This window comes from Hyperolius riggenbachi, chromosome 11 (assembly GCF_040937935.1).
Source record: "Hyperolius riggenbachi isolate aHypRig1 chromosome 11, aHypRig1.pri, whole genome shotgun sequence".
NCBI classification, from domain to species: Eukaryota; Metazoa; Chordata; class Amphibia; order Anura; family Hyperoliidae; genus Hyperolius; species Hyperolius riggenbachi.
In genome coordinates, this window is record NC_090656.1 from 121,528,271 (window position 1) to 121,552,610 (window position 24,340).

Consider the following 24,340-nt stretch of genomic DNA (forward strand, 5'->3'; position numbering starts at 1 on the left):
AGGCAAAAGCCCTGGCCCCGACGGATTTACAGGCTCCTTCTATAAAAAGTTAGGTTTTTTGCTTTCTCCCTTGATGATACCAGCCTTTAATTACATTTCTAAAGGGAAAACTTTCCCTCTACAGGCCCTTACTACACATATCACAGTGATACCTAAACCTAATAAAGATATTACCTTATGCTCGAATTTCCGCCCCATTTCATTGATAAATTTAGATCTAAAATGCTATTCCAAAATGTTAGCTGAAAGACTAAAACCTCTTCTCCCTGGAATTATTCATAATGACCAGACAGGATTCGTTATCAAAAGAGAGGCTAGAGACAATGCTCTCAAAACAATTTCTATAATACACAGAGCACAACGCACCAAAAAGCACTTATGCATAGTCTCAGTTGATGCAGAGAAGGCATATGACAGGATCCATTGGCAATTCTTAGAGGGAACACTATCCCAGTTTGGACTGGGACCACAATTTATTAAAAGAGTGATGGCATATAGCAATCCCTCAGCCAGGGTCAAGATCAACAGGACCCTGCCGGATGCCTTCCAGGTGCAGAATGGGACCAGGCAGGGATGCCCCTTGTCCCCTCTCTTGTATGTAATCTGTATGGAACACCTAGCAGTAGCACTTCGTAAAAACTCATCCATTCAAGGCATTCCCTGTGGAAATACCCAAGTAAAATTAGCACTCTTCGCTGATTATTTATTGCTCTATATTTCAAACCCTAATATAGCTTTTCCACATATATTACAAGAAATGTCAGATTATGGATTACTAAGCAATTTTAAAATGAATATCTCTAAAAATGAAGTCCTTAACTTAACTCTCCCCGAGAAGGTGATACAGCATTTGTCAGTTTCTTTTCCCATTAAATGGTAACACACCAAGATTAAATATCTAGGTGTGTTCATTTCCAAGAACCTCAATGAACCATTCCACCTTAACTTCCCTGCTTTCATTTCCAAAATCTGTAGTGACCTGGAACGATGGAGAACATTACACCTATCATGGTCTAGTAGGATTTGTGTGCTCAAAATGGACGTGCTACCAAAACTCCTTTATGCAATGCAGGCTCTCCCGGTATGGCTGTCCAGTTCCTTTTTTAAAAAAATCCAGAAGACTTTCCTAAATTTTGTTTGGGACAAAAAAAAAAAACCACACCGCATCAATTCAAAGCTACTTAGTCGTCCCAAGGAAGGAGGAGGAATGGGCCTCCCAGATATCCGAGCTTATTACCATGCAGTCCTGCTAACTCTGGATTGGTTCCAAAGTAGACAATCTAAACAGTGGGTCTTGCTGGATGCGACCTTCTCAGAATGTGATCCAAGGGCTCTATTGTAGGTTAAGCCAATTTGAAGGCCTAAAAGAGACCTAATGGCTCTTGCCCCCCAGGTAATTCTTAGGGGATGGGATCTGATCAGAGAAAATTATAAATTATCTACGATTCCAAGTCCTCTCATGACATTGATTGACTATCCTCATTTAGCAATGGGTCTTCACTCTAGCTCCTTATTGGGTTGGAACCGTGAATATTGGCCTCAAGTTCGCCATCTCTTGGGACCTAACACTATCCTAAATTGGGAAGAACTTGGTAATCCTGATAATAAACCCAATATTAATTGGTTCACCTGGAGACAATTGATATAATTTTATGGTTCTCTCTCTCCTAAAACGAATATACATAGGGGCCTTACCTCCTTTGAATCCTTATGCTCTCCCTCCGTAACTACGGAACATAAAATTTCGCTCTTGTATTCCGAGATAGTATTATTATTATTTATTGTATTTATAAAGCGACAACATATTACGCAGCGCTGTACAATAGATAAATGGGTTAACATACAAGGTAGAACATACAGGAAACTCACAACATAACAAGATCATGCAAATGATTTGATAACAATACAGTGTCATAGGTCAAAATAGAGACTGTTCTATTCCACAAGAGGGGTAATTATCAGTAAGATTGCATAATCAAGCTGGAAACACTAGGGAGGGGGGCCCTGCCAGAGGCTTACAATCTAAAGGGTGGGGGTGGAGACAATAGGTGCATCTGTTGAGAGGGTGTCTAACAGAACATATTATGGTGCTGGTGTAGGGGGGTATGCAAGCATGAAAAGGTGAGTCTTGAGAGCTTATTTGAAGGTATTAAAGGTGGGGGCGAGTCTGATGGCTGGTGGGAGCGAGTTCCAGAGAGTAGGGGCAGCCTTGGAAGTCCTGCAATCGTGCATGTGACTGAGATATGCGTGGTGTGACAAGGCGCAGGTCATTTGAGGATCAGGGGGCGGGCTGGTATGTGCCTGTGGACCAGATCAAAGATGTACGTAGTATGCACTTCCAGCATGAGTCACCTACTTTGTATAACTGCTAGATGGGACTCGGGCCTGGGAGAAAATCTCAAAGATGAACAATGGGAAAAAATGTTCTTATTGACCCATAAGTCCTCTATCTCCTCCTCCTTTCAGGAAAGGAATTATAAGATTTTGGCACGGTGGTATAGATGCCCTTTTCTGACTGCTAAATATAGGGAGAATGAAACTGATATATGTTGGCGATGCCAAAGACATGTAGGCTCATATATTCATATATGGTGGGACTTCCCATTGATACAGCCATTTTGGAGAACGATATTTGATATCAACAACTCTCTATACCTGGAAAACCTCCCATTTAAACCAGCAACAGCTCTACTAAACCTGTTACCTGGGAAAGTATCCCAAGCCAAAAAAAAAAAAATCGAACAGGTACTTTAATGATCATGGCTAAACTATTGTTTGCTCGGAACTGGAAAAGCTCTAATATTCCAACCATAAATCAGATTTTCTCTAAACTAAATGAGATTTGTAGATTAGATGATCTCTTTCATAGTGCTCATGACCGTAATGAAGCTTTTACTAAAAAATGGGCGGTTTGGTATGAATACAGAGAGTCAGATGAAGCTAGATCCCTCCTTTCTGGCGGTTCATCTTAAAGGGAAACTTAAGTCAACGATAAAAAATGAGATTTACTCACCTGGGGCTTCCCTCAGCCCCCAGCAGCCGATCGGTGACCTCGCAGCCCCGCTCTGATGCTCCAGGACCCACCGGTGAACACTTCCGGTTCGGCCGTCACCGGCCGACAGGCATGGGAACGCGAGTGATTCTTTGCGTTCCCAGCTTGTATATCGCCCCCTATGCTGCTATTGCGGCCAAACCGGAAGTGTTCGCCGGCGGGTCCTGGAGCGTCAGAGCGGGGCTGCGAGGGCACCGATCGGCTGCTGGGGGCTGAGGGAAGCCCCATGTGAGTAAATCTCATTTTTTATCGTTGACTTAAGTTTCCCTTTAAGGAGTAAGCTTATGAATATTGATTCTATTCTGGATTTAAAATTCTATTTGTATTCTTATCCTTGACAATAGGCTACCAACACCTATATATTTTTTAAACATAGACCTGCTACAATGATAGACTCAAAGATTTAGTTTTATCCTGGTACTTTATTATTTGTCATATGCTTTGTGGGTTTGGTGAGAAACATGGACAAATTTGTCTGTCTCTCTTCTCTTCTGGAGGTCTCTTACTCAGGACCTCTTCTTCCTCTATCCTCTTCTTTTCTTTCTTGTCGTCCTCCTCTCTTCTTTATCACTTTCTTCCTTTGACTATCTCTTTCCTTTACTGGGGAGTCAACAATCTTATAGAAAGTGAAATGTAACAACTCAAGTATGGTTAATCCCAATCTTTTCTGTAACTATATATCGAACAAAAAGTTTTACAGGACAAAATGTACATCAGTCCATATTGTTTGTTGCTTTCCAGACTATGGCCTCAATTCACTAAGATCATGCTGGAGATAATAAGGCAAGAGAAAACTTACCTCCACACAGTAAGAGAGTTATCTTATCTCTTCATTCCTTACGTTACCTCTTCTGTAGTTAATTTACCTCCTCTGTAGGTAAGTTACCTCCTCTGTAGTTATTTTCACGCCCAGTTAATGAACAGCCTGTCTAACTCTGGAGTTATTTTAAGGATTAAAGAGTTAACTTAAAGACAGAAGAGTTAACTTTAGGTTTGCCTGAGGTAACATGTTTCCTGAATACTACATGCCTTGTCACCATGGTAACAACTCTAGAAGAGTTATTAACCTCTTTGCCAGTTATCCCGAGCTCAGCTCGGGGTAACCTGCGCAGGAGGATTTCTCAGGCCCCGCTTGGCCGATTTGCATAATTTTTTTTTCCTACACGCAGCTAGCACTTTGCTAGCTGCGTGTAGTATGCGATCGCCGCCGCTCGCCGCCGATTCGCCGCTACCCGCCGCGCCGAGCCGCCCCCCCTCCCCCCGCCCCAGACCCCTGCGCAGCCTGGCCAATCAGTGCCAGGCAGCGCTAAGGGGCGGATCGGGGTTCCCTCTGACGTCACGATGTCTATGACATCGGTGACGTCATCCCGCCCGGTCGCCATGGCGACCGGGGAAGCCCTGCAGGAAATCCCGTTCTCAACGGGATTCCCTGCATACTCTGATCGCCGAAGGCGATCGGAGTGGGTGGGGGGATGCCGCCGCTTAGCGGCTATCATGTAGCGAGCCCTGGGCTCGCTACATGATTTTAAAAAAAATGTTTTTAAAAAAAGTGCGGCGCTGCCTCCTTGCCGGATTTTTTATATATGCAAGGAGGTTAAAGACAGGAGATAAGCTTAGTGAATTGAGGCCATTGTCTATGTATTTCTACTATCTTTGTATGTAAAAATTATTTCAATAAAAAGTTTTATTTAAAAAAAAAAGAGAAACCTGGAACAATTTGCAATGGAAGAGTCCAAAATTCAGGGTAAGAGGTGTAAGAAGCTTATTGATGATTATATGACGAAACTGATTTTAGTTATTTTTTCCAAAGGGTACGCAACCAAATATTAAGTTTTAGGGTTTTGTCCAGCCCATTTTTGGAGTTTTGTGTGCGTTATGTCCAATTTGCTTATTTTTTCTCCTCCCTTTTGTTCCATTACACACAAAGGGAATAAAATGTGTATAGCAAATTGTATTACTGCAATAATTTTCCGTGAGAAATACTGGATTTTCTGGGAAAAAAAATCTGGGGTGCCAACTATTTCGGCCATGACAGTGCATACATACATACATACACACTCACATCTGATTTTATATACAGTATATAGATTTACAAATATATTTTTAAATGATTCCATTTAAATTGTCATAATTAATTTCCATGCCGATTGTCACTCAAAAGAATATACTGCGACATATATGCCATGGGCCATTTGTCAGTGCGAATCAGCACGGCCACGGAGTGACAGACTGACACTGCTCAGTCAGCAGCACAGCAGCTGCAGCACTGCAACAATCTGTAGTAGCAGGCTAGCAGCTAACACAGTAGTAGTACTACAAACAAACACAAAACATTTATATTGCGCTTTTCTCCTGGCGGACTCAAAGCATCAGTCTCCATTCCGCCGCTATCCACTGGCCGTCCAGCTGTTAGGGGGAGTCACGCTGCAGAGACGCAGCAGCGTGTTGCGTCAATTTTCAAGCAGAGTCAGCGGCGCAAATTGGAGGAGAAAGATGCCGCGTCTGTGATGCAGCTGATGGTGGATGACGACGAGCAGGCCAGTGAGGCCACCACCAGCCCTAGAGAAAACATTCCTAGCAAAATTGGCTTTGCGGAAGAGTCTGAGATGCTGACAGTAATTGTTGGGGGGGTGGGCCCGTCCATGATGTGTAAGCAGAAGTGGAGTTTAAGGCGGGCTCATCATCCCAGCAGTTGTTTGACGAGGGGGAGTTTGATGATGAGGTGAAGGACCCGGACTACCAGCGACCGGAGGGGGATGTCAGCTCTGACTGAGGAGGAGGATTCAGTGGGTCTGGCACGCAGGATCAGCATTGCAGGGATTGGCAGGAGCAGCAGTGGGCATGGAATGCGTGACCCAGAGCCTGCTGCTCCATCTGCCAGTGGCACTACTACCACCAGCCGCACCACTCAACCCCAGGCCCCAACCACCACTGGGAGAAAATCTGCATCAGCACCCCATTCGGAGCCACGTAAGGGCAAACTGCAATCCCCAATATGGCAGTTTTTCCATCTGCCCTCACTTGATAGCAAGTTTGTAACTTGCAAATTATGCCATGTGAAGTTGAGCAGAGGGTCTCACCCCTCCAGTTATGACACCTCCAGCTTCATAAATCATCTGGCCAATAAGCACAAACCTGAGCATGAGGAATTCAAGGCGCTGAAGGGAGCTGGCGCTGGCCCTTGCAGAGGTCAGAGCACCATAACCCCCTTTGCCACTCCTGCTGACACTAAGGCCTGTTCAGGCAGCCAGTCCTCCTCAGTGGTCTCCTCTGCTCCCTCCTCGGCTTCCCGTGCAAGCCTAAAACGCCACCACCATCAGATCGTGCTAAGTGAGTCATTCATGGTCAGGGCTCAGCCTACCGGCAGCCGTCGCATACGCCAGCTGAACGGCTTGCTTACACGGGCCATGTCCTCTCAGCTCCTCCCGTACTCGTTTGTGCAGGAGAGGAGCCAGATGCGTGCGCTCCTGCAGTGCGCAGCACTGGATTGGCAAATCCCCAGCCGGCACTACTTCGCACGCAAGGCCACCCCAGCACTGCACCATTTTGTGAAGGTCAACGTGGAGCGTGGGTTGGATCATGCGGTGGGTGCACGCGTCCATGTGACCATGGACTCATGGTCAAGTCGGTTTGGGACAGGCCGGTACCTCTCTTTCACTGTGCACTGGGTCAGTTTGGTGGAAGGGGGTGAGGAGGGGACAGCAGCATCATCACCCCAGTGGGTGGTGCCACCCCGCAGCAGGGTCAGGGGAAGTGCAGTAGGTTCCAGCTCTGATCCGGTTCCATCCACCGCCAAACACCCCCGACTTAGCAGCAGCATGAAGGCCCACCACTGCCAAGCGCTGCTGCAGATGGTCATCGTGGGGAAGAACAAGCTTACGGCAGACCACGTCCTGGCCAAGCTCCTAGAGCAAGAGGGGAGTTGGCTGACCCCCAGAGGCCTCACAGTCTGAGAGGTGGTGGCCGACAATGGGGCAAACTTGGTTGCCGCCATCCAGCGGGGAAACCTCACCCACATCCCCTGTCTGGCCCACATCCTGAACTTGGTGGTGCAGAAATTCCTGCACACCTACCAGGGGATGGACACTCTTTTGGAAGCGGCAAGGAAACGGTGGGTCATTTTTGCCACTTGGGTGGTGCAACAGCGTGCCTGGAAGCCGTGCAGCTGGAGCTGAACCTCCCACGGCATCGGCTCATTATAGACGTTCCAACATGCTAGAATTCCACCCTAGCAATGTTGGAATGTCTGGTTGAACAGAGGCGGGCTGTCAACTTCTACCTGGCCAAAGCAACCATGGAGGCAACTTGTTGGGGACCGGCACCACCCACCTCCCGGACATCATCCTCAGTGCTGATTGTGGAAAAATGCAACTGGTGTGCTTGGTGCTGGCACCCTTCCTGGAGGCCACCAACATGGTCAGCCGGGACCATGCGTCGCTGTGTGAGTGGGTGACCATAGTGTGCATGCTGGAAAAGGCCCTCGATGCTCTGGTGGAAGTGGGAGAGGAAGCCTTGATCCAGCAGGAGCAGCAGCAGCAACCTTCGCAATCCACCTCTGTGCAGCAGGAGGAGGAGCTGGAGGACTTGGAGGAGTTGGAGATCCCTGACCTTGACGAGAAGGGGGCACAGCGGAGTGCAGCTGCAGTAGTGTGGGAGTGGAGAAAGCAAGATGAGGCTCCAGAATCAGAGGAGGAAGACAGCAACAGAGATGGCAGCCCTCTTCCTCATGGCAGCGCACATGCTGCAGTGCCTGCGCAAAGACCCAAGGGTGAAGCAGATGTGTGCTCGGGAGGACATCTGGATCACCCTGATGCTGGACCCACAGCTGAAGGGGAAGCTGGCTCAGTTCCTGCCTGTAGGAGGAGACCCTGTGCGCCAAATGAGGGACTTGCAACAGATTCTGGTTCGGCGCTTGGAGGAAGCCTTCCCCCAGACTCCCACCCACCCTGCTGCCACAGTCCAGTCAGCACAGCAGCAGGTGCCTGCATCCAGCAGCAGCAGGCGCCCAACAAACCTGCTGTCTCTGACAAAGGCGCTCTACGCCATGCCAGTACTGCTGCCTACAGAGGAGGTGCCTGCAGCAGCATCCGGCTCTCAAAGCCAGAACCAGCACCTGACCCGGATGGTGGCCGACTACATGGGGTCCTACAGCAGGCTTGACACCGACACCCCTGTGGACCCCTTGGAGTACTGGGTCAAGCACCTGGATATCTGGAGCGAGCTGGCGCAATACGCCCTGGAAGTGCTATCCTGCCCGCCTTCCAGCGTGATGTCAGAAAGGTGCATTAGTGCGGCCGGTGGCGTGGTCACTGAGAAGCGCTCTTGTCTGTCCAGCCAGTCTGTGGACGGACTGACTTTTTAAAAAATGAACCAGGCTTGGGCGGTTGGTGAGTTCCTGGCCCCTGTTGTTGGCAAGAGGGGGAAATGAAGTGGCTGAGTGGGAATCACTATGCCTGCTTCACCACCCTTTACCACAACAACCTCCTGACTCCATCTTGATTAAGCCAGGTTCTAATTTTTTTCACAGCCGTGGTACCAACACACTGAGTGCCATGGTCAACTATGTAAACACAATAGCTGTGTAATTTTTTGGAGGTGTCTGTGCTGTCCGAGTTGTGGGGAGGCCCCAACTGCGGCAGTACGACCGCTTCCTGGAACCTCTCCTAACTTTTTACTGAGCCGTGGTACCTACAAGTGCCATGGTGAACTATCTAAACACAATAGCTGAGTAATTTTTTGGAGGTGTCTGTGCTGTCCGAGTTGTGGGGAGGCCCCAACTGCGGCAGTACGACCGTTTCCTGGAACCTAGTCCTGATGTTAATTGACAGCCATTTTTGGGGGGGGGGGGTGGATTTTAAGTCCCCACATCATCAATTAGTGTTTCCCTTTACAAAATAATGATGCTACATGCCTCATATACCCTAAAAAATGTTTTTAAAGCAATTTAAAGGCCACTTCCGGTTTTCCATCCGGATATCCGAATCCGGCCGGATACTGGGGTCGGATATCCGACCCGGATTCGGATTGGAAAATGTTTGATCCGGATATCCGACCCGGATTGGAGAGAGAGGTATCCGGATCCGAATTGGTTCCAGATAGTGAAAAGTGGTATCCGAGCAGCACTGCCATTTGTACATGTTATTTTGCACATTGAACATGTTTAAAACAATGTATGCAGAGTCAGGAAATATGAGGACATGTCACAAAAGTGAAGTTTTTGATAGAAGTTTTTTATCTTTGCTTACAGGCATGGATTATTTTATGGATTATAAGGCTTATTTTAGTTGGATCTTTTTTTTAAAAAAATGTGATTTCTCATTTTGCTTAGTACAGTCAATGTCCTCTAAGGACTAAGGATGTAACAGTTATGAGCAGTCTGTGGCTGTTTCAGGCTGACAGGACATAATGGTTATAGACCAGGAATTAGACCCCGTCCGTGCAATCACGTGTCTATGCCCCATCAAGCAGCTCTTATTTAACAACTAGGGATAATCAATAAGATGTACATAATCCTGCATGAACTTGGAAATATTTGCATTTGTATGCAAATTTATGCAGCCTGAAAATGGACCAATCAAGTTCCACCTAGGTTTAAATTGACTGAACCATTTTCAAGCTGCATAAATGTACATATAAATTTAGCAGTGTGAGTTAAAAATCAGCATGCACGCTAGGCATGCTCCTTTCTTAGTCACAGCACTCCTTTCATGCATTGTGTGATGTGAAGAAGCGCAAACACGATACTCCACTAGCGCGGCTGCTACAACTACGTTAATTAACGTAGTAGTGGCTGAGCTAGTAGGCTATAGTGGTCGTGCTACTTCACATTGTAGGGCACATAAAAGAAACACCTGTAACTAAGAAAGGAGTACACATAACATAGAAGTGCACACTATGCAACATAACTGTTACCGCTCGTAGCGTGTGCGCTGAGTGTTAACTCGCCCAGCTGAATTAATGGAGCGCTGATCAATAAATCAACCCACTAATCCCTTAAATCTATTTTTCACCTCCAGTGAATAAGGGATATTTTTTATGTCATGCTATGGTCTAGTACACGTGCTTACTTTCTTCAGTTTAAGTTTGAATTTTGCAATAAGAAGTTGATTACATTAATTTTTTCCTCAGAATTCTACATACAACACCCCATAACGACAACGTGAAAAAAGTTTACTTGAGATGTATTATTAAAAATTAAAAAAAATTCAAAAACACATGTAAGTAATTATTCATAGCCTTTGCCATGAAGTGCTAAATTGAGCTCAGGTGCATCATGTTTCCCCGATCATCCTTGAGATGTTTCTGCAGCTTAACCACTTTCCCCACCACTACAGTATATCTACGTCAGCTGTGGCGCCCTCCAAGCCACAGCGACGTAGATATACTGACCTGGCTGCAGCCCTGCTGTGCATGGTCGGGTGCTCTTTAGAGCGCACCCTCCGGCACTGTCAGCTGCAATACTAATTGGTGGAAGGGAACATGTTCCCTTTTGGCCAATTAGTCCACCCCCCTCCAATGAACGATCGCTGCAGTAGCGAACTGCAGCAATCCTTCACTCGTCCCCCTCGGCGCACAAATAGTTTAAAAAATGCACAAGCAAGCAGCCACACTCACCTACCTCGGTCCTGAGACTATCCTGAAGCCTGATCCTCCGATCACCGCTCTGCAGTCAACCGCATATTGCCGGAAACCTGGGTCCCGGCTTGATGACGTCATCAAGCCGGGACCCGGGTTACCGGCAATATGCGGCTGACTGCAGCTCGGGGATCGGAGGATCAGGCTTCAGGATAGTCGCAGGACCGAGGTAGGTGAGTGAGACTGCTTGCTTGTGTATTTTTTTTAACTATCTCTGCACGGAGGGGGCTGCTTGATGGGGGTGGGGGCATCTGGCTATAGATTCTTGGGGGGAGGGGGATATGCAAAGGGGGGCATACATATTTACTGGGGGACATCTGAGTAACCAAGGGGAGGGGGGGTTTACAAATTTTGCACATCTGGGCACCTGGGGGGGGGGGGGGGCATACCTTAATACTGGAGGCACATTTGGCTATAATGGGGGGGGGGCAGCGCTAATCCTGGGGGTACATCTGGCCATAATGGGGGTAATCCTGATCCGGGGACACATCTGGCTATAAAGAGGGGCACTATTCCTGGGGGTGCATCTGTCAATCCATTCTGGGGGTGGCAAACCCAGGGGACTCATCTGGCTATGCTGGGGGGGCTGATATTGTGGACACATCCGGCTATACTGGGGGGGGGGGTGATACTGGGGACACATCTGGATATCTATACTGGGGCGACTTTAACTGGTGGCACAGTTTTTATGTCTTGTCAACACACTGCGCCACAGTTTGCAAATGATAAATCACAAAGTCACAGTCACTGGGATCGCTGCAGATAATCCACACGCTGGGTAATAAATTCAAAAGTTGCTGCTGCGCTCTCCATACCTGAAAGAGATAAATTTCCACATAGGGCAATAACGTTCAGTCTGAGTAGATCATCCCTCCACTTATTCCACGTGTCACATGTGAAGTGCTCTCCCAAACAACACCAAATCCGTGTCCCTCGTCCCCTCTCACTAGATGCTCACCAAACTCTAGCCACCCCAGCTTTCAGGTGGATCACAGGCAGTATAATTATATGTCACTTCACTGGATTCTGCAAAGAGGGAAGAATCTCCACATAGGATAATACAGTTCAAAACTCAATATACTTCAAACATTAATTCCACCACGTGTCCTTCAAATCACCCTGTGTTGGTAAGTGGAGGGATGATCTACTCAGACTGAACGTTATTGCCCTATGTGGAGATTTATCTCTTTCAGGTTTAGAGAGCGCAGCTGCAACAGTTTTTATGTCAATCGCACTTTTTGTTTTTAAACAGAAATTGGTCAAAATTGAGAAATAGTGCATTTTTTTTATTTTTCCCCCCTTTTTCCCATTAACATGCATAGAGAGGAACATTTTACTTGGGACCAAATACCCCCCAATGAAAGCTTAGTTTGTCTTGAGAAAAAAGATATATAGATCATTTATGTGGCACGAGTACAGATGAAGTTATTGGTGATTAAACAGGGACACCGCTAAAGCGTCAAAACTGCTCTGGTCAATAAGGGGAAAACAAGGTCTGGATGTGAAGTGGTTAAAGGAGTTATCAGCCTAAATTAAGAAAATAAACGCTACTTACCCGGTGTTTCCTCCAGCTCCAAGCTCCCAGCATGTCCCTCGCCACAGCTCTGCATGCAGCCGTTCGCCGCAGCTCCCTCCCGGTCCCTGGCGATGACGTCAGGCCGACCTCCAGGAGCGGATTCCGGTCCATGTGGCGGTGATTGACAGCGCCGCTCGAGCAGGCGAGGTACAGGCCGACCTGGAGGTCGGCCTGACGTCATCGCCGGGGACCGGGAGGGAGCTGCGGCGAATGGCTGCGTGCAGAGCTGCGGCAAAGGGACATGCTGGGAGCTTGGGGCTGGAGGAAGCATGGGGTAAGTAATGCTTATTTTCTTAATTTAGACTGATATCTCCTTCAATTGGATTCCACCTGTAGTTAGTTCAGTTGATTGGACATGGTTTGGAAAGGCACACAACTGTCTATATAAGGTCCCACCATTGACAGTTCATATCAGAGTACAAACCAAGCTTAAAAAATAAAAAACGTAACCAAGAATTGAACTTCATCCCAATTCACCAATCCCATGAGAAATCTTTTCCTTTTCATCATCAGGGGGCTCTATATGGCTGATATTGTGGTGAAACCTCTTCCACATTGTGATGTCAGGACCATGGTTCTGACATCACACTGTGGGAGCTTTGTTGCATTGTATCAAATAACAGCTGTTTACAACTGCCAAAAAAGCAAGCAGCATCTCCTTCCACTGACATCACCTGCCAGCAGTAAAAATGTCACCATGTGATAAATGTCAGAATGTAAATAAGGGAGAGGAAGGATTTTACAATGGGCAAACACTGACTAAATCATTGATACATAATTATTGTAAAAATTAAGCACTTTTTTATTACATTATTTTCACTGGAGTTCCTCTTTAAAGTCAATGGAATTGTCTGCAGACCTAACCTAGGCGTCACATTTGGAGGAAGCCAGGCACCACTCATTAGCAGGCCAATACCATCTCTACAGCAAAGCATGGTGGTAGCAGCAACATGCTGTGGGGATGTTTGTGATGAACTGGGAGACAAGTCAGGATAAAGGGAAAGATGACAGCAATGTACAGAGACATCCTGGATGAACTTCTAAACTCACACTAGGGTGAGAGTTCATCTTGCAGCAGGACAACAACCCTAAGCACACAGCCTAAATATCAAAGTAGTGGCTTCAGGACGACTCAGTGAATGTCCTTCAGTCACCCAGCCAGAGCCCAGACTTGAATCCAATTGAACATCTCTAGAGAGATCTTAAAATGGCTGTGCAAGAACGCTTCCCATCCAACCTGATGGAGCTTGAGAGGTGCTGCAAAGATGAAAGGGTGAAACTGGCTAAGGATAGGAGTGCCAAGCTTGCAGCATCATATTAAAGAAAAACTTGAGGCTGTAATTGCTGCCAAAGGTGCATCCACAAAGTATTGAGCAAAGACTGTGTATACTTATGTAGATGTGATTTCTGTGGGGTTTTTTGGGATTTTTTTTTTTTTTTTATGAAATTTGCCAAAACCTCAAGTAAACTTTTTTCATGTTGTAATTATCGGGTGTTGTGCGTAGAATTCTGAGTGAAAAAAATGAATTTAATCCATTTGGGAATAAGGCTATAACATAAAATGTGGAAAAACTGATGTGCTGTGAGTACTTTCCAGATGCACTTACATTCCAGGTTCCTATACACTATTGTTCTTTACTGTAACGGACTTCAGCTACATCCACAGGGGAGGCGTGCATGAAAAAAAGGGCACAGTGAAAAAAGGGCTTGGCTGGATAACGAAATGGAGCTGGTGGATAACAAAATCTCATAACGATAAACATCATTGTAAAACTTGGTTAATGATAAATACCATTGTGATAACAGATGGGAAAAAATAATGAAAAGATATTAACATTAAAAATTGTTACCTAATTCAACAATACAGCTCAAACCAACCCTAATCTCACACAGAACCCTCCCCTGGTGTTGCCTAACACTAATTACCCCCCCCCCCCCCCCCGGTGGTGCCTAACCCTAATTACCCCCCGTGGTGCCTAACCCTAACCACCACCCCCCCCCCCCCCGGTGTTGCCTAAAACTAACCGCCGCATGGGTGGTGCCTAACCCTAACCAATCCCCCTGGTGTTACCTAACCCTAACCACTCCATCTGCAGAAACACCCTTTTACACATAGAAACGATAATATCTTTGATAACGTAAAATCTTTCCACATAAAGAAAATAATATGACAACAGCTATAACGTTGCAAGCTTCTAAAACGATAACTACTTCAAAAACTAAGATGTTCTAATGTTGTTAACAATACGTTTCGCTGCACTTTTTTTCAGCTTTTTTCGCCGTTTTAACGATAATTGCATTAAAGTCTATGGCGGTGCCCTTTTGCCCACCCTCATCCTGCGCCCTTTTTTCCTGCTACCCAGGGGAGTACCCTTTCGGCTTTGGCCCAGCACCTTCTTTCCTTCTGGCGCTACTTGTATTTGCCCTTTGCTTTTCTTCTGTAGCATTTGGTTACCTTCTGACCTGGGAAGCTCATCTTCCAGTGTCATATTGGGTAGACTTGTTATGCTGTCCATGGGGTTTTTTTTTTACTTAGTAGTCTTAAGTAGTGTTAAAGTTATTGCTGAATGAAAAAGGACATAGCTAAAACGTCAAAACAGCTCAGTCATTAACCCATTAACAGCTTCAATGTAGTTATCTTATTTGAGATAAGCGCATTGCTTTTGACCTCAGTCGGCAGTTCTTTGTGCTGTAAATTATTGGAATGTTTTGATCGCTCTCTACTAGACAAAATATAGAAACTGAAAGCAGAAGTCTTCTGTTATTGTCTTACACTGCCCTTTAGTGACAGGTGGCCATAAATACACATTACAGCAGTAGTAATTAGAAGCAAGAAAATGTAACAAAAAGTTAACGGGGGTTTATATATCAGTACTGAAGGGGTTACGCATTGGTCATAAAACAATCTGGGTACTGAATTTTTCTCTCGAGCAGTGTCACAGAGTGATCCTGTAAAGGTGATTCTTAGTAAAATACTCTGTCAATTACAAACAGACATGTTACTGTTTTTCACCTCTTGCATGTGTAAAGCTTGAAATGTAAAAAATGAAAATATCACAGTATTTTACATTTGGTAAATCAAGCATGTGCCTTACAATAACACTATCCATTGTATAAGCTTTTTTTGTATATTTTTGTTATATCAAATGAAATAAGTAAGCACCACAATATACACCTTGAAGAGGGTCTTACTAGACTCCCAAGTTCAGCACTCTGTTTTGAGTTTAACGATCAGAAGCATGGCAGGGAAGGTGGTCCAGGTGAAAATATCCAACAATAAAACTTGCTACAGGCATATTCTCTCATGTTCCACGGTGATTGTAGAACTGTATCTGCAGTTGTTCCAGCTGTGATCTCTTTAACCTTTGTTTAAATGGTTCTATGAATCAACCAAAGGGGTGGAAGAATAAAAAACAAAATCCATTCCATGGCATTTTGTTACAATGCTGGTCAGATAGAGTTAATCAATGCTCTCCCTAGCCCAATACACAGTCCTGTTGGCAGATGGGGTGCGCCCCTTGCTATATACAGTATGCACTGTATATACAATAAGTCCAATCCAGTTCAGTTCAAGCTCCACTCCACTCCACTCCACTTGGAAATTCCAAAATCTTGACAGGAAAGCCTCCACACCACCTGACCAAAATACAGCTCACCAAATGGTTATACGACTAGAGTTGACTCGAACCTCCGATTTTAGGTTCACGAACCTCGAACGCAAACATGCGAAAAAAGTTTGCGAACCGGCGAATATCCCGAACCACACACTTCAATGGGCAGGAAAACTTCCAAAACTACAAACACTAAGTCTGGCCACAAAAGTGATGGAAAAGATGTTTCAAGGGGTCTAACACCTGGAGGGGGGCATGGCAGAGTGGGATAAAAGCCCCCAAAAATTGGACTGTCCACAATGAAGCAAAGACCTTATTATCTTGGGTGTGCCCCCTCAACACTCTAATTTAGTCGGTCATTGATTCATTGTGATACGCAAGCTCCTTCACCGCGGCAAGGTAATGATCACGAAGGGGAATTGAAACATGTACATGCCTTTTGTTTTGTTGCTGCAGCCGCAGTGCAGCCAGAAAAATTAGGCAGGCATGTACACGCACCAGAAAAATTATTATAATGGCCGCTGCTAGCTGCGGCCTAAAAAATTCAGGAATCCACCTGGAGTCCTGGACTCTGATGGTGGTGGTGGAGGAGGAAGTCAAGCGGCCTGCAGGCAGAGATGCTGTGTGGGGACTGACTTAGTCTTCGGGTAGGCCTGACCATGGTTTGCAGACCAGGCATCTGTGGTCAGATGGACCCTTGACCCAACGCTATGTGCCAGAGATGACACCACTTGCCTTTCAACATCACGGTACAGTTTGGGTATCGCCTTTTTTGAGAAATAATTGCGGCATTGGTATCTTACACTGCGGTATGTGGCTTTGCTTTTGTATGATGCTTTTCCTCAGGTGGTCATCCCATTGCAGTTTGTGTTTTATCATCATGTGCCTTCGTAAAGTAGTTGTCCCTACATGGGTCTTGGTCTTTCCACGGCTCAATTTTCGGTGGCAGAGCATCGCTCTCATCTGAAGCAGATACACAAAAAAATGTCCACATGCCCTGGGATGATGACACTTTGGTGATGGCTGCGGAAGGAGTGTTAAGTGGGATGCCAGAATCAGAGCAGGAGGAGGAAGATCTGCCACGCTTCCATGCGGAAGCTGGAAAAGATGAGGTGTTCTGTGTTAAATAGTCAACTACATCCTGACAATATTGGGGGTTGATGGCACGTGCCTTCTTCTGAACACTGTACTTTGGTCCAGGGCCGCATGAATTCATGACAGCACGACCACGAACAGACCTGCCGGGTGGCCTGCCGCTGGCTCTGCCTTTTGTTTTGTCCATATTGGGGGGATGAAGTGAAGGTATGCACTGACTTGACTAATACAATGTGCAGTCACGCAGGTGCAGTGAAAAGGTTGCAGTGACTGCTGCTGGTATACACAATGTGCAGTCAGTCACACAGGTGCAGTGAAAAGGTTGCAGTGACTGTTGGTATAACAATGTGCGGTCACACAGGTGCAGTGAAAAGGTTGCAGTGACTGCTGCTGGTATAACAATGTGCAGTCAGGCACACACAGGTGCAGTGAATAGGTTGCAGTGACTGCTGGTATAACAATGTGCAGTCACACAGGTGCAGTGAAAAGGTTGCAGTGACTGCTGCTGGTATAACAATGTGCAGTCAGTTACACAGATGCAGTGAAAAGGTTGCAGTGAATGCTGGTATAACAATGTGCGGTCACACAGGTGCAGTGAAAAGGTTGCAGTGACTGCTGCTGGTAAAACAATGTGCAGTCAGTCACACAGGTGCAGTTAAAGTTATACACGGACTGGTATATAAAACAGCATGCGGTCACACAGATGCAGTGAAAGCTTTGCGGTGACTGCTATATAAAAACAGCGTGCGGTCACACTGGTGCACTGAAAAAGTGGTGCTGAATGTGCTGGGCCTGGCACAGTATAGCAATTAGCAAGGGCCAGCTGTGACAGACAGGGCTGTATATGCAGTGTCAGTGGGCCACACACACAAAAAAAAAACATCACAAGAAAATTAGCTCTCAAAAGAGCTGTCTTGGGGTGCTATTCATCAACAAATGTCAGCAAGGAGCAAGCTAACCAGAGCTCCTAACTATCGCTTTCCCTATCTCTCCAATGTCTCTTCCTTCTCTCACTAAAATGGGCAGCAGCCAATACACAGAGTGAGATCATCATGGCTGACACTGCTGCCCTCATATAAGGCGGGGGGGGGGGGGGGGGGGGGTGAAGGGGGCGCTCCAGGAGAGAGTGCAGCCTGATTGGCTGCCATGTGTCTGCTGACTGTGATGTAGAGGGTCAACAATTTGCTCAATGATGTAGTATAGGGGTGGGTCAAACTCGCATAAAAGTTTGCGAAGTTCGCACGAATAAGTTCGCATGCGAACCGTTCGGGCCATCTCTATATACCACCAGGGTGTAATAATGCCTTGGGAATCTTCCCAGGTGACACCCGATTTTTAACTACCAAAAACACTTTGCTGCAGAGGTTCCTTACAAGGTATCACTTCGGTTTCCTCACCCTGTTGCAGTATACCACTTCAATCCCTCTTCATTATCTCAAATACACTATGGGAGCTTTTTATTTGAGATAATTGAGAGGGACTGAAGTGTTATACTGCATCAGAGTGAGGACACATAAGGGCCCATTTCCACCATCGCGAATTCGCATGCGTTTTTCCGCATGCAAATTCGCATAGTAATACAAGTGAATGGGACTGTTTCCACTTGTCAGGATACCTTTGCGTTTTTCTGTGCAGAAAAAATTCGTATGGCTGAGCCATCAGAATTTGCATACCGCTATGCGAATCGCATGCAATGTATTTAATAGGAAATTTGCATGCGGTTTGGGTATGCGAATTTTCATGCGAATTCGCATAGAAACAATGGAAAAAGCACACCAGCACTGCCATGGTTAAATTCGCACACATTGTCATCCATGCAAATTCGCATAAAATTTTGCATAGAGCCACATGCGAAAATCGCATCCGCATGCAAATTTTTCCCGCGACGATTCCCACCGCACAAGTGGAAATGCAGCCTAAGTGATACCTTGTAAGGAACCTCTGGAGTGAAGTGTTTTTGGTCGTTATAGGTTGTAGGGTGATCTAGGAAGGTCCCCAAGGCGTTATTAGACCGTGGTGGTCTAACCATTTTGATCGCATGTGGTGGAGGATTTCCTGTCAAGATTTGAGAATATCAAGTGTGGAGTGAAGTGGCATTGGATCTGAACTGTTTCATGTTATTTTGTATTCTTATTATTTAGTATTTATACAGCACTGACATCTTCCATAGGGTATTTTGTCTTGTTACTTAAAGAGACTCTGTAACAAAAGGGTCATCCTTTTTTCTACTATCCTACAAGTTCCTAAACCTATTCTAATGTGCTCTGGCTTACCGCAGCATTTTCTACTATCACCGTCTCTGTAATAAATCAACGTATCTTTCCCCCGTCTGATTTTTCGCCCTGTGTCTGGAAGGCTGCCAACTCTTCAATGTTGTTGATCTGTTATGCACGCCCCTCTATGCACACTCCTATGTGTGTTATTTACATTAGGCAGCCTCTCTGCTCTCTTATCAGTGAGAGAACCTTTTACAATCTGGATAAATCCTCCTCTGTTAGGCTGTGAAAGGAGCTAGCTGGGCTGTCACATACTGGGGAATTACAGACACCAGCAGATCTGTCTGCAGGAAGAAACAATAAGCCTGTCACTCTTCAGTGGATGAGAACTGCAGGGGAGAAGAAGGTAAACACACAAATGATCTCTTGAGATTCAAAAGGAAGGCTGTATACAGCCTGTTTGTGTATGGATGTATTTTCTATGTGTGGACATACTGCACATCAACCTACTTCCGGTTTTGGTGGCCATTTTGTTTGTTTATAAACAAACTTTTTAAAACGGTTTTTGACTACTTTTAACCACTTCCGGATTCTCGGTGCGTATATATACGCCCCTGAATCCTGAAGTGTATTCCATGCGTTCCATGTCAGTTCACGGATGGTGTCTCCGTGAACACCCTGCAAGCCGATCGGCGGCTCGCAGGGTAAATGTAAACACACGGGGAAGACCTTCCCCGGTGTTTACATGTATACGGCGCTGCTGCGCAGCAGCGCCGTAGAGGAGATCGGTGATCCCCGGCCTCTGATTGGCCGGGGATCACCGGCATCTGATAGGCTAAAGCCTATCCCATCAGGCGCAGGACGGAAATCTGTCCTGCGCCGCTCACAGGGGGAGGGAGAGGGAGGGAAGGGGAAGGAGGCCAGGAAGCGCTGCGGAGGGGGGCTTTGAAGAGCCCGCAAGCGCAAGCAGCCGGCGGCGATCAGACCCCCCCAGCAGGACATCCCCCTAGTGGGGAAAAAAGGGGGGAAGTCTGATTGGCCTGGCTGATATCTGATCTGTGCTGTGGGCTGGAGAGCCCACGCAGCACAGATCAGCACAAAATTTAATGGTATAGAAGTGGTTAATGCGGCGGGGAGCGGTGAAATTGAGACAGAGGGGAATAGGAGATGTCCCCTAACGCACTGGTATGTTTACGTTTGTGTGATTTTAACAATACAGATTCTCTTTAACTGCCTCTCAGAGGAGTGCACAATCTAATCCCTACCATAGTCTTATGTCTATGTATGTGTAGTGTATGTACTGTAGTTTAGGGCCAATTAACTTATCTGTATGGTTTTGGGGTGTGGGAGGAAACAAGAGTGCCCAGAGGAAACCCACACGGACACAGAGAGAATATACAAACTCTATGCAGATTGTGCCCTGGCTGGGGTTCAAACCAGGGACTCAGAGCTGCAAGGCGAAAGTGCTAACTACTACGTCACCATGCTGCCCAATTAATTTGTATGGCAACCAAAAAAAGGTTTATCAGGCTGGCAAACCTATAAATCCATAAACTGTTCTAGCCAATATGAAAATTACTTACCAGTATGTCGACATTCTAGGTGAAAACAACAGCCATCTTCTTCATAGACCTTTATGAGTTTGTTCCCTGGGTCACATGTGATCATTTTCACTGGTGGGCATTTTGGTTTGAAAATTTGAAGGGTCCCATTTTCAGAGCAAGTGGCATTGAAACAGTTGATGTAAGGTGGTGTTGTCATCTAAAGAAAATCTTTCACAATTATTAGTGTATAATAATTTTTGTAAATGTTCTTCATAGATACTTACAAGCTGTGGGGAAGAGAAAAAGAAGCTGAAAAGAAAAGTGTGCACTCCACTGTGCAAAAAAATGTACATTGAGGTCAAAAGAAAAATACAAGGAGTTTTTCACCCAGCAGAGTAAAGGTGATATCATTTTCTTAACTAGTAGAAGAGGAGAATAATGGTAATGTAAAAAAATTGTGGGAGACAAGGGGTGGTAATAATTAATATTTTCACTGCCACTGCTCTTATCATAATCCTTTCTGTGACTTACCTCTTTCTTGGAATGATTCAGTGAGCAGCACTGTACTGTAGAGTACATATTGCCTGGGCGCTGCTCAGTTCAGCATGGGGAGAGCTGAATGATGATTCTCTCTGCTGCCGCTAAAGTCCGAGGTAGCATTAAATACTATTCCCCCTCCGAGTTGTCGCAACTCGGAGGGAGATGTAATTCAGGGTCTGGCAGCCACCAGAGCCCCGGATTACCGCTAGGCGTGGTGCACATCATAGCATTCCTGCTATGACGGTGCCCAGCTGCGGTGCACAGCGCTGCATGTTGAAATAACCTGCTTCGATGCTGTATGCCTGATTTATATACGCATTGTCCCACGTGCAAGTCAGTACATTATGAATCAGTATCACTCATTATATACTGTGGGGAACTTGGCTCGCTATCTGCACAGACTGCTTTCCAAGAAAATTAATATAGTCAGCTCCATACAAGGCAGGAAAAAAAATACTGTGACAACAACGCTACCCCCAGAAAGAAGCTATGTGAGTGACGTCACCCACCAATTACTGTTACCTTTGCCACAGTTTACCATTTAGCCTCAGACCCTGAGGGAATCCAGCAGACATTCAACACTGCAGGCAAAGTAATCTTTTGGATTGGTAGGTGAGTCCACGCATAATATGATTTTAATTGTACTTACAATTGAAACAATCTGCAATCTCATATAGAGATCGGGTTGCTGCCACCAATTCGCATTTTAGCTTGCGAATACACAAATCTACGTCTAGCTAATCCTGTAAGAAAAAGGGTTAATTTAACATCCTTTCTAGAGATAGCAAAATATAACAATATCAATAAAAACTGTTATGATAACATTCTCTTACAAAACAGAGAACTCTTTGCAAAGCTGTTGAGAACAAGCATGTAGACAAACAATTTTTAGTCGTTTGTTTTATAGGAAAATAATGCATAATATGAATATAGAAAACGAACGGACTGATATAGTAAAATAATAGGGATTTAAAGTGAAAATCACTGGATAATGTCAGAGGCAGTCTGTACAATTACCTTGTACTTTAAAATTGTAAGTCCAAAACAGAAGTTAGCAAGTTCTGTGGGTAATAGTCGAATGGTAAATACCCAAATCCTTGATGGTATATGGATGGGCAAAAGAAGGACACCCTGATGGCCTGTAGAGATGTAGCGAACTGTTCGCCGGCGAACGGTTCCAGGAGAACTTTGGGGGTTCGCGTTCGCCTGCAGCAGGCAAACTTTTGCGGAAGTTCGATTCGCCCCATAATGCTCTATTGAGCAAAACTTTGAACCTCTACATCACAGTCAGCAGGCACATTATTGCCAAACACACTGCTCGAGGCTCACCCCCCCTCCCTCCTCCAAGCAAGGTCCTTATGCCATTTCACTCACTTGTCTGCCTACACTAATTAATTAAGGGACAGCTGCTTCCCTCCTCCCTCCACCCTCCTCTCTCCTCCCTCCTCCACCCTCACCTCCTCCCTCCTCCACCCTCCTCCCTCCTCCACCCTCCTCTCTCCACCCTCCTCCCTCCACCCTCCACCACCCTCCCTCCATCCTCCTCCCTTTTCCCTCCACCCTCCTCCACCCTCCTACCTCCACCCTCCTCCCTCCTCCACCCTCCCTCCACCCTCCTCCCTCCACCCTGCTCCACATTCCACCCTCCTCCCTTCACCCTCCTCCCTCCACCCTCCTCCCTCCACCCTCCTCCCTTCACCCTCCTCCACCCACCCTCCACCCTCCTCCCTCCACACTCCTCTCTCCTCCCTCCACCCTCCTCCTCCCTCCACCCTCCTCCCTTCACCCTCCTCGCTCCTCCACCCTCCTCCCTCCACCCTCCTTCCTCCACCCTCCCTTCTCCCTCCTCCCTCCACCCTCCTCCACCCTCCCTCCTCCCTCCTCCACCCTTCTCCCTCCACCCTCCCTCCTCCACCCTGCTCCCTCCACCCTCCACCCTCCTCCCTTCTCCCTCCACCCTCCTCCCTCCACCCTCCTCCACCCTCCCTCCTTCCTCCACCCTCCTCTCTTCTCCCTCCACCCTCCTTCCTCCCTCCACCACCCTCCACCCTTCTCCCTCCACCCTCCTCCCTTCTCCCTCCACCCTCCTCCCTCCACCCTCCTCCCTTCTCCCTCCTCCACCCTCCTACCTCCACCCTTCTCCCTCCACCCTCCTCCCTCCACCCTCCACCCTCCTCACTCCTCCCTCCTTGCTCCTTACTCCACCCTCCTCCCTCCTCCACCCTCCTCCCTCCACCTTCCTCTCTCCACCCTCCTCCCTCCTCCACCATCCTCCCTAATCCAGTCTGACTTCAGTCAGAGCACCTGATCTGCGTGTTCAGGGGCTGTGGCTAAAAGTATTAGAGACACAGGATCAGCAGGTGATTCAGGCAACTGGTATTATTTTAAAAGGAAAAATCCATATCCTTCACCGTTTAGGTTCCCTTTAAGGATTTGTAGCATAAAAGCCAACTCACATTGGCTGGGATTTGAACCCGGGTCTCACTGTGTGGTAGGCAAGTCACCCTAACCGCTGTACCACAACAGTAGTAACTGAAGTTGGCCTAGCATTTACTATTGATGATCAATGCAATAGAAACATTAGGTTGCTTAAAGGGAACCAGAGATGAACGATTCACACAAAATAAACATATCAGTTGATAGCTTGTAAAGAATAAATGCTCTACCCGATAATTTCGCCACTCTGGTGTGCCTTTTTGAGTGCTTTTTATCCATTATTGCTCCAGGAAATATCCAATATGGCCGCCGGCTCATATTCCTTTTGCTACCAGGTTATGAGGTGTTCTGCATGTGCTGTCTAGGCTATATGAGACTATAGACAAGCAGGGCTGCTGTAGGCTTTCATCTGTGTGCTTTCAACTTTATTATTCTGGTATGCTTTGTGGCTGCCTGTAGGAAGTGTCTCTCATAGTAATGAAACTGCATACAGTAGATAATAATGACAGGCTGCACACACAGAGCACACAGATCACACAGCCACACTTGTCTGTTAGACAGAGATTTTTCCTGCAGCATCAGCCCCTCCCATATCATCACAGCTCTCAGTATGTAAAGCATGAAATTTGAGCCAG

At 46.4% G+C, this 24,340-nt stretch overlaps 1 protein-coding gene across 1 annotated transcript in view; it reads right to left on the minus strand.

Annotated features, from left to right (window-relative positions):
* Window positions 1-20,931: 20,931 nt before the first annotated feature.
* Window positions 20,932-24,340, minus strand: part of LOC137537707 (mucin-5AC-like) — a 535,576-nt gene continuing 532,167 nt past the window's right edge. The window contains exon 35 of the mRNA XM_068259643.1: window positions 20,932-20,946. The gene's annotated coding sequence lies outside the window, so the exon portion shown is untranslated. The remainder of the gene's footprint in view (window positions 20,947-24,340) is intronic.